Raw genomic sequence first — 10,195 nt, forward strand, 5'->3', positions numbered from 1 at the left:
AGTGAAGAGTCTGCATAGAAACACATGGCTACATCACAGAATTAATGGAGAACTGTGGATGCCGACAGATTAGTGTGTAGTGGGGTTCTTGTGGAGTAACAAACATTTATTTAAAACTTAGGAGGTACAAGGTGTGTAAAGGTAAAGTGGTCCTCTTACTACAACTACAGTAGGAATGAAGGCTGGACATTGTGTTAGTCTCAAAGTGACAAGAAGAATGAGGTTCTGGAACAACTTTCCAATAGAGAAAGTGGAAGCAAATGACCAGATTATTCATTATCCAGGGGAATCTGTGACTTGCAAAGATGTTGAGGAGCCCTGGCTGTCTGCAGGAGAAGAAAACACATAGCAGCTACTTGCTACTTGAGCCATAATGTTTGGAACTATTTCTGCAGGATACAGAAAAAAAAAGTTAAGGAATGAAAGGGTAGCTGAACATATTGGCCAATCTCTATTTATGTGGGGAGCCACTTCCAGCTGTCATAAAGTTCTTGATGTACAGATGTTTTTGTCATACTAAGAAATTGATTTCAAAATTATTTTCTGTTCTAGTTCTTACGGCATCAGTCATAGGAGTGTTTTTATAATAAGTTGAATACAGAGACTTTCAAAGCACAGATTGCTCAGTTTGTAGGACAGAGTTGTTATTTCACAGTAAAGCAGACTCCTTCTGGTACTTCATTTTTCCTTGGGATTTGGTACCTGAAAGAGCCATGAGGAGCCATGAAACACCTGAAGAGCCATGAAAGATTTTTTTCGGAGCCTCAGATACAGGCTCATAAGGAGAGGACTCCCTACATGGAGATGGAGGTGACAGTGTGAGTTCTGACACTGGTATTTCTTTTTTAGCTGCCAGGAAGCACCAGAAGATGGCATGGTTTGTACAGATGCGTGCTGGAAAGTGAATGAGTGAGCTTGTGAAACTGCTATTAATAATCTTGGGTAGAGTGTTTAACACTGTCATAAAGAAAAGCAGCAACATGCAGTATTTTAATCCTTATTTCTTCTTTCTGCCAGTAAGGGACAGAAGTAAAGTCCAAGTTACCCGTCTGTGTATCTGTCTGTCTGTCTATCTATCTATCTGTCTGTCTATCTATCCTTCTTTGAGTTTGGATGGCAAAGAAAATGGGAGGGGAAAAGTTAAAAGAAAGCAAGTGTGATGTAATCTTGGTGCAACATACACTGAAAGGTCAGCCTGACAAAAAGGAGTATTGATGGTAACTGAAAAAGATGACACCTTCCCTCAATAATTTTGATGAAAAATTTTCTTTATCTTCTCTGTGTCTGTAGGTTCAAGCCTGAGAGTCTAGACTTATCCCTTTTACTTTCCTGTTCTCCCCTCTCAGTTCCCAGAAAAAATGTGATGAACACAGGGTATTAAGATACTGTTTTACCCTCTGCACTGGAGTGCCAGAGTCTGCTGGCTTTGGAGATTCAGGGTTTAAAGATATTTCATCTTAACATTCCTAATGTTGGAAGAAGTAGGAGTGTATTTTAAAAGCTGTGTTTGTGGGATTCTGCAGGACTCTGCCTAGCCTCCCATCATTTACTGGATCCAAAGTTTTCTTTCATGCAGATGAAACTGGTGAAGGTTTTTATCAGTTTAATGAAAAGTGCCTCAGTGGAGTAGTGTGAGATTTTGGACTAACTGGTTAATATTTCTCTAGCCCTCCAAAAGTGTAAAGAACCACAAAAATATTAAAAAATATTTGTTAAAAATAGTACAGGGGAAGAACCTGCTGAAACTATCTCCCCTACCATAATTGTTTCAGCATGTGACATGCTTTGGCTGATAATCATAAAATCATAAAATCATATCATAGGTTGGAAAACAGCTCCAAGATTATTGAGTCCAACTTTTGACTTGTCAACACCACCATGGCATGAAGTGCCACATCCAGTCATTTCTTGATCGCTGACACTGTATTGTAAAATTCACCAAACTATGTGGTTAGGGTTTATAGTAGACAGTTGCTTTGATTTTTGGTTTGGGATTTTTTTTTCATTGGCTATCTAGGCACTGGTACTGCCTTTTTAAGGACATGTTGAATTTAACTCTGTGACTTGGTCTTTTATGAATTTTTGAGGCAAAGAGCTTAATATAGAGACTGATTCTGATGTATGGCAGGAATAACTCTACAGAAGTTGGCAGAGTGCTGTAATGTGGAAGTGCTTGTAGACTGACCACAGTATTTACAGGGGTTGGGGGTACTTGAAATTTGCTCTTTGCCATCCTGTAATCTTGTTTTTACCAGTGGGACACCTGAATCCACGAGGACATCTCAGGGATGGGTCATATTTTCTGCAGGTTTAAAATGTTGTGAAATCTATACATTTATGCTCGTGGAGAACTTGGTCAGTATGAGTAAAAGGGGGATTTTAACAGAACTCAGTTCACTTCTTTCACAGTCTGAAAGAACTGAAAGTAGGTTTGCATCAGATTTTTTTTTCTTTGTTTTTCCATCTGATTTTATTAGACTAGTTAGTAGTTAGAAGTAAATATTCTTTTTCATCATTCTAGAATTTTGTATCTGTGCAGTATGATGTGAATCGCTTTGGAGGCGGGATACTTCCAAGTATAGATAGTCTATAGATGATGCAACAGAATGTAATTTTCAAGCTTAAACTCCACTAACTTCAGCAGGGGGTAGGAAATGCTGTGCTTGTATAAAGCTAACATTACAGGATTACGGTCAGAAGCTTGTAAGGAATACAGGGAATCAGGGTTTCAGTGCAGTTCTACATCTGTAGATGCCTTGTCTCTCCAGTGTGCTCATTGCTGTGTTCTTTGTGGCATAAGGAGCAGTTCTGTGAAGTGCAGTTCTGCTTAGAGAAGAGTCAGTGTATTCAGGCACACTTTTCTGGCTCAACACATCTGCATTTTGCTGTGGAACAAATGATGCAGAATTGGATTTTCAAAAGCTCTCGACAGTGTCCCAGTGTTCCTGAAAAAGCAGGCTAAGCTTCTGTTGAAACCTGTCTGTAACTACAATCCCATGTGTGTGTTGTCCCAGAAGGGACTGATCACAACAGCACCCCTGGTCCCTGTCCCCAAGTCCTTGATCAGGGAAGTTCCTGTCTTCAGGGTTGGCCTTAGTCCAGCAGCCCCTAGGGTTTTCTTGTTGGGAAGGGACAACAGATAGTAGGACAGGTGCTCATTAAAATTCAATACATTTGTAGAAACTGCCCAATGAACATATTCAGAAATGACTTTTTTGCCCAGTTACCTTCACCCTGTTCCTCTTTCCTTTTCAGATTTAGTCAGTGGTATTGTCACCAGTAAAGACAGGGCCAGATCCAAAGCCATTTCAAGTCAGTGGAAAGGTCTCTGGCATGCAGCCTGGATTTGGCTGGAGTTTGCTGGATTTCCTTACCAGTTAGACTAGTTCTCACTGCCTTCAGTGGGCTACAGATCAGTCCTTGGCAGCTGAGAGAGTATGGGTTTACAGTGGGAAAATGTGTTTCCATCCGCTCTGGGAGATATTCAAATATACGAAAGAGTTTGAATTAGATTAAGAAAAGCCCCAGTGGTAAAGCCAAAGGTCAAGCAGTGACCTGGAAAGTTTCAGATGAGGGTAAAACATTGGTGCTGCAAAGCAAAGGAGAGCAGTGAGGTGTTTCATCTGCTTGGGAACCTGGAGTCAGAATTAATTCTGCAAACAGGTGTTTCCAAGGCCAAGTTCTGCATGTGTGGAAATTGGATTATAATAGGTGTTGTTTTGCTTTTTTTAACAGAAATTGCAAAGTTTTTCTGTATTGTTGACCTTCAAAACATTTTAGAAACATGGCTTAGTTAAGTGAGACTACCAAAATGGTGTGGGTCTCAACTTGCAAATGCAGAGCAGGTGATATTTAGGCCTTATGTTCCTGTGGCAATTTTACTTTCTTACATACGTTGTTCTGTAAGCATAAATACTGTGAACACTAGAGTTTGATGGGTTTGTGCCTTATATTGGTGCTTAAGTAAGAGACACACTCTGGTTCAAGGTTTTGCAGAGACAGGGGCATACAAAGGTGTTCTCAAATATTAATTCTCTAGAGTCTGTTGAGAAGTCATCTGTGGTGCCTGACCTTCAGTTAGTCCAAATAGTGAACCTCACATTTTTGTGAAGCTTGCTGATAACTTAATATCCTCAGGATATTAGCCCTTCTTTCTGTCCAGTTTTTTTGAAATTGCACAGATGGTTCAAAGTAACACACAAAGGTATTGTAAAACTGTATTTTGCATTTTAAACTGGAATTAGCACAGGATGGTAAAATTTTGAAATGGAACAGGTTTTTAATTCCCCCCTGGGGTCTGAGTAACAGTGGCAATGGAAAACCCCCATATTGACTGGGCCAAGCACCCCAATTTCCTCCCCTCCAAAGCTCCAGGCTGACTTTACTTCTTGGAGGAAGCCATTCTGAGAACCTCATGAATGAAACAAATGTTTTCTGGAACCTGCAGGACTTTGGTTTGGTTTTATTATTTACGTGTAGAGTGATTTGCCAGCCAAAGTTAAGGCCACAGGTGTAGTGTGCTGCAGATACAGGTCTAAAAGACTGTCTGTTGTTCATGAAGTTTACTATCTATGTTCTTCATCCAGCTACTAACTGAGTAAGAGCAGCAGAGCAACTGACCACTTGGTAGCTATGCAAAAGATTAATTTAATTGTGACAATGACAAAGAAAGGGAGGAACAAGGTATAGAAGGGGCCCAGTGTTGATGTGACTTGGAAAGAATATTCTGGTTGCTGGCTTGTTGGCTTGGGTCTGTAAGACCTCTTCATTATTTTGGTGGTTTTATGCCATGTGTACTTCAGCTGGTTGCCTGAGGCATCTCAGCCTCCTTTCCCATTTTTAAATGGATGAGCTGGCTTAGGGAGCTGAGTCACCCAAAGCTAACTTCACAAAAAGAAGTTATTTGTTCCCTCTGGCCATGGATTGGCAAATCAGACCTGTGCAGGATAAGGGCTTTCATTCATCCCAAACTATTCTTTAGGAAAGCAGAACTGGGCCCTATTTAATTTTGCAGCATATGGTGCACAGATCAGCAATGTCCCATGTAATGCAATGGCAGCTTTGTTACAACCAGCAAACACCTGACATCCTGGTATTTTACTGATAAGTTTGCAGCATGCTGCAGAATGAATAAATCCCACAGATATGTCAAGTAAAATCTTTCCATTTGGTTGCTTTCTTTCACACAGTGTTCTGTAGCAGTTAACTATTTATAACTGTGTTAGTAACTAATATTAAATTGCACTTCAATTTTTACATGAATAATCACCAAAAAAAAAATCAAATTAGCCATATTACCCATATTGTGTCTCCCAGAAATAGGGATTTTTATGTACAATTGGTACAATCAGTGTGGTAATTTACAGTTGCAAAGACCTTCAGCAAGTCATGCAAAATCCATGGGGTATCTATTGATGCTGGAGTTCTAGCTGAAGTCTGATAGAGCTGACAGATGTGGGAGCTCTTGTTCCTCCCCACACAGTTTCTTCGTACCTACTGATCTGTGAACTCTCATCCACAGCATTGGTTCTTCCTCAAAGCCAGAGTAGCTCTAGTTGTTTCTCACATCTTAGGTTAATGTCATTCCTGATGGAATGCATGATTGTCCACTAGAGAAAGTTTGACTTTTGTTTTTTATTTGGCTCTGATTTACATAGTTGAAAGGGTTCCTTGATAAAATTCTTGAATCTCAACTCTACATAGTTAGGTGGTGTTAAGATATAAAATCTATGTAAAAAATACTCATTTTCTGGAAGTTACGTGATTTGCTCAAGTGTACTATTGCTGTTGTGGCTTGTTTCATAGACTTTGATTTTGGTGGGCTGGAAGCAATGAATTGATGCCCGAACGAAGTGCTGTGAAGTTTTGTCTTTACCTCGGTAGTTCTGGCACCAGTACTTGGGTGTGTGGCACTGACCACACACCCAAGTGCCTCTCTGTAACAACCAAGGCACTGACTCAGACGAGCAGGGAATCTGAGACATTTATTGAGAGAAACGAGCTGCTTTTATACACTTCTTCAAGACACTATTTCCTGATATGGTGTTTTCACTGAGTGACCTATCACACATTGCTCCATCAGCAGCACACTTTCTCAATGTCCTTATATGGGGGTGATCACACGCTGTTCAGGCGTCTATCAGCTTCCAGCAGGCTCCTCTCCACAGGGCTTTGCGTGTGGCATTTCCTCCTGACAGGGTCAGGCAGAGACAAGCTTCTCTGTGCTGCCATGGCGTTCTGCAGGTGCGTCCCACAGCCAGTAGCTCAATTCTATCTTACCTCTTGCCACACCTCTCTGAGCTTCAGTTCCTTCCTAAGTGTGTTCTGGTAGCACAAGAAATTTTCTGCTTCCTAGCTGGAAACAGCAGGTAAGTACAGTTGGAGGGTTGAGCTGTACACTCAACTAATGTGACACTTTAGAAAGACTTTAAATACACGCTGCATCTCCAAATGGATGCTCAGTCTGGCACTCCAAAGTGCAGGATAGATCTGTCCACAACCCCAGGTTTGGTCTTGTCCCTGTCAAGCATCAGGAAGATGATCACATCCTCATTCTTCTGTGGACTGCAGGAAGCTGGGGATGTGTAGCACCTCTTAGGAAGTGCCTACAGAAGCCCTACAGAACTTATCTGCATTTTCTGCTCTGTGCAGTGCCAGTGCCTCTCGAGCACACTCAGGCTTCCTCAGAGATTTCAGATCCCGAAACAACTGTTTTAAGTTAATTTAGGGGAGAATATATCAGGCTGTGATTTCTGAGCATACTGAAGTCTTCTTAAGAAGGTCAGGAGGTTTTTTTTATTACTATATTGAGCTAATTTTGATCATCTTGTCACAGTTTTAAATCTTTGTGATTACTGTTTGCTTCAGTAGCCTCCAGGTGCTTCTTCTTGTATGTGGAAAACCTGGCAGTTATGAATGTTTACTGCTAATGAGTTGCCTTTTGTGAAAATACATTGATTTCTCGATCAACACCACAATTTTAAATGGCCTTTGTAAACTCTGTTGCAAGTAGCTGTTTGCAAAGTTCAAAGTCAAAAAATTAATTAAAATCTGAGGCCTTCTTTGGTATAAAATATTTAGTTGTTTTCTTTCTTTTTTGTTAGGAGTGTCAGATGTTTGTGCTAAGCTGGCAACTAATGGTAGCTGCAAGTTAATTTGGTTATTGCTTTTTAGGCACCGCTGAATATTGAAATCCTGTTCCATTGTTACATTAACTGTGGTCTTTTCTGGATTTGAGTTTGCAAAAATAGTGGCTAAGGTTTTGGAGCAGGACTGGTTGACAGCATTTTGAGGATGTGTTTCTGTTGTGACACAAAACAAAATACTGGCTTTTGATCTTCCCTCAGAAAGCGATTGGCTTGTGTTTCATTCAGTGGCAATGGAAGGAGTGGGTGTGGGAAGAGCTGGCGCAGCTGTTATGGTACCAAAAGTGTCCTTCACGTCTCCGGGTGCTGCATTTGCCATGAATGCCTTGTGCACAGTCCTCCATGGACGCAAAAGCTTTGCCAGCACATGGAAGTGGTTGGATTTAGGATGGGAGAAAGTCCCCAAAAACAAGGAAGGGTCTTAGAGTCTGATCTTTCAGGAATCTTAAAGATTTCCCAGAGCTATATTGGTAATTTGGAGAATAAGCTCCAACATTATGTCAGTGTTCAGTGTGTGCCTGTAGCAAATTTTCCTCTGTGTTGTGCAGGACTCTGGGTGGAATAGTTGAATTCACTTCAGTCCAACAGCATCAGTACTCTGGAACTGCCTCTTCACCTGCCTGAAACTCCTTTCCAGAACATGCAGATCTCTGGCACACATGAAAGTCTCCAGTGGAATGGGAACCTATTAAAAATGTATAGGATGGTGCAGTTTTAAAAGGAAGAAGTTCCATTAGTTTCTCTTTTTTCTGTGTGAAGGAAAATCATATATTTGCAAATGTAATTGCAGTTTTGGAAACCACATGTCAATTATTTTCTATTAAAGGAGCTTCCAGAAAACTTTTAAGAGTCTCTTGGTGTTAATCTAGGCACAGGAATGCAGGGGAGAACCTCTGCCTGAAGAGCTTTCAGTTTAGACAAAGACAGGTTACAGTTCCACTTCCACAGAGTGGCAGCTGAGGCTCAGAGGTATTTAGCAAGGCAACTGAGGTTGTGCTGGGAATTTTGCAGCAGAGCTGGAAACTGAATCCAGGGCTTCTGTGTCTAGTTTATCAGTTTATCCACACAGGCACCCTGTAAAGGTGCTGCTCACCTGCACTTCTTCTGGGAAGGATGTGGGCATGCTCTGGCTCCTAAATGAAAACATTCAGAGTGCCAAATAGTCTTCCTGATGGCATTTTCTAGTAGTTTTGTTGCAGTGTGAAAGAAATGAAAAAAAGGCCACCAGCTTCTCCAAACAGCCATAACAACAACAACAAAAAACCCCAAACAAACAAAACCCCCCACCAACCCCCCCAAAACAAACAAACAAAAAACCACTCCAAAACTAAACAAACAAACAAAAAAACCAACTTCATTTTTTATCCCTGCTGAAACGTTTATTTGGAAGGAGCACAGCAAGTTGGAATAGTTTGATATGATTAGCAAGTCTAAATGTATTAGCAGCAAGACAGAAACTATATTACAATTAGTAATAATTAGTTGCACTGATTACTTCAGACTGCAATGCTGTTTGACAGACATGTTTCTGCACTATGTGGAGCACTATTGAAATAGGAGCGTGCTTTACCCTTGTGGTGGTTCTTGGCTTTCCTTCTTGTGGTATCTTCATCCCGTCATTGAAATGGATGAAATCTCCACTGTGGTTACTGCAATTTGTGGCTTGGCAAATACAAATACTCTCTTAAAAGTAAAGTTTAAACTGGGAAATAGTGATGCATGTGCTCGTATTGATGCTTGACAGTTCTAGAGAAGGCCTCTTGTTTTCCATGGAAACAGTCACAGCCCAGCCCATCCTTGCTACTGCCTGTCAGCCCTGTCCTTCCAGTCTGATCCAAACCCCATGAAATACCACAAGAGCTGCTTCTTTGACTGGAGAAGACTTTGAATCAGATGCCTTCACTGAGAGAGGAACCTGGCTTCCCTGCCTGCTCAGCCCTCAGTCTCTGTAACACACAATAGGGACTACTAGTGTCAGGATTTGTAGCAAAGAGGCTCCTTGGGGTCAGATCAGGGAGAATAAAACCCTTTGGGTGGACCATTTCCCACAGGGAGGAAACAACCTCCTCTACTGGCTCACTCAGCCCCACCTGTGGCAGGGAAACATGGAAACCTAACTGCTGTTGTCTGACTGAGGAGCAAGCAGGAAGGAGAATGAGCATTCCAGAACTACAGTTCATGGTCTATAACCCACATCAGATTCACTGCTCTGTTAGTCACGGTCCTGAAACATCCCTGTGAATTGCAGGTGCTGCTTCAAAGAGAATCACTTCTCAGATTGGGTGTCCCTTTTATAGACAGTTGCTCTGTGGAACGCTGACTGTGGATCATGTGACACAATCATATTCTCCGGGAACTGTATCAAGTTAACCTCTCTGGCTCAGCCTCATGTTGATGAACGCATTAGGCTCTGACAATCATTCTCTTCCTTAGGAATAAACAGATACAATTTTGGATGTCTTGCTTTTGGTGTATGAGCAATAATCTCATTATCAGTCATCCAGAGTAAAGTGCATGATGGTATGTATTAATATAGACCTATGTGCTGTCTATGAGCTGTTTGGGGACAGATAAGCTAGAAATAGGAATTTATGCAAGCCAAATGTTTTCCAGGTTTCTCTAAAACATACATCTTATGCTACTGTGCATGAGTTTTGCTTGTTGCTTCAAAATGCTGGTTCACAGACTCTACAAAGTGCTTCTATCACTAGGTAGACATGATAGGTCACAGAAAAAGGGATCATTTGAATGTGTGACACAGTTACTGGTTAGTATGGCAGAAAAAGCCAGAGGTTAAACATTTGGGATTGCTCATGGAAAACATTTGAAGATTGCTGGACAGCTAGCTCTGTAAGAAAGGTCTTGGTTGCTAATACTGCATGAGTGGACATGTCATGGCCATCAACTCTTCTAGAAATATGTATGTATTTCCAGCTGGATGAAGTTATGAGGCAAACTTTAAATAGGAAAGATAAAATGTAGAGTCTGTCTTATCATTCTAGAGATGAGATGTGTATGTCCTTTGCCACTAAGGCTGTATTTCTGGATGT

The 10,195-nt window shown here is 41.1% G+C and overlaps 1 long non-coding RNA gene across 1 annotated transcript in view; it reads left to right on the plus strand.

Annotated features, from left to right (window-relative positions):
• LOC108445785 overlaps positions 1-8,400 on the plus strand; it is a 25,418-nt gene extending 17,018 nt beyond the window's left edge. Inside the window, exon 4 of the long non-coding RNA XR_001860762.1 lies at positions 7,694-8,400. This is a non-coding gene — a long non-coding RNA (uncharacterized LOC108445785). The remainder of the gene's footprint in view (positions 1-7,693) is intronic.
• The last annotated feature ends 1,795 nt before the right edge of the window (positions 8,401-10,195 follow it).

This window comes from Corvus brachyrhynchos, unplaced genomic scaffold (assembly GCF_000691975.1).
Source record: "Corvus brachyrhynchos isolate BGI_N302 unplaced genomic scaffold, ASM69197v1 scaffold523, whole genome shotgun sequence".
NCBI classification, from domain to species: Eukaryota; Metazoa; Chordata; class Aves; order Passeriformes; family Corvidae; genus Corvus; species Corvus brachyrhynchos.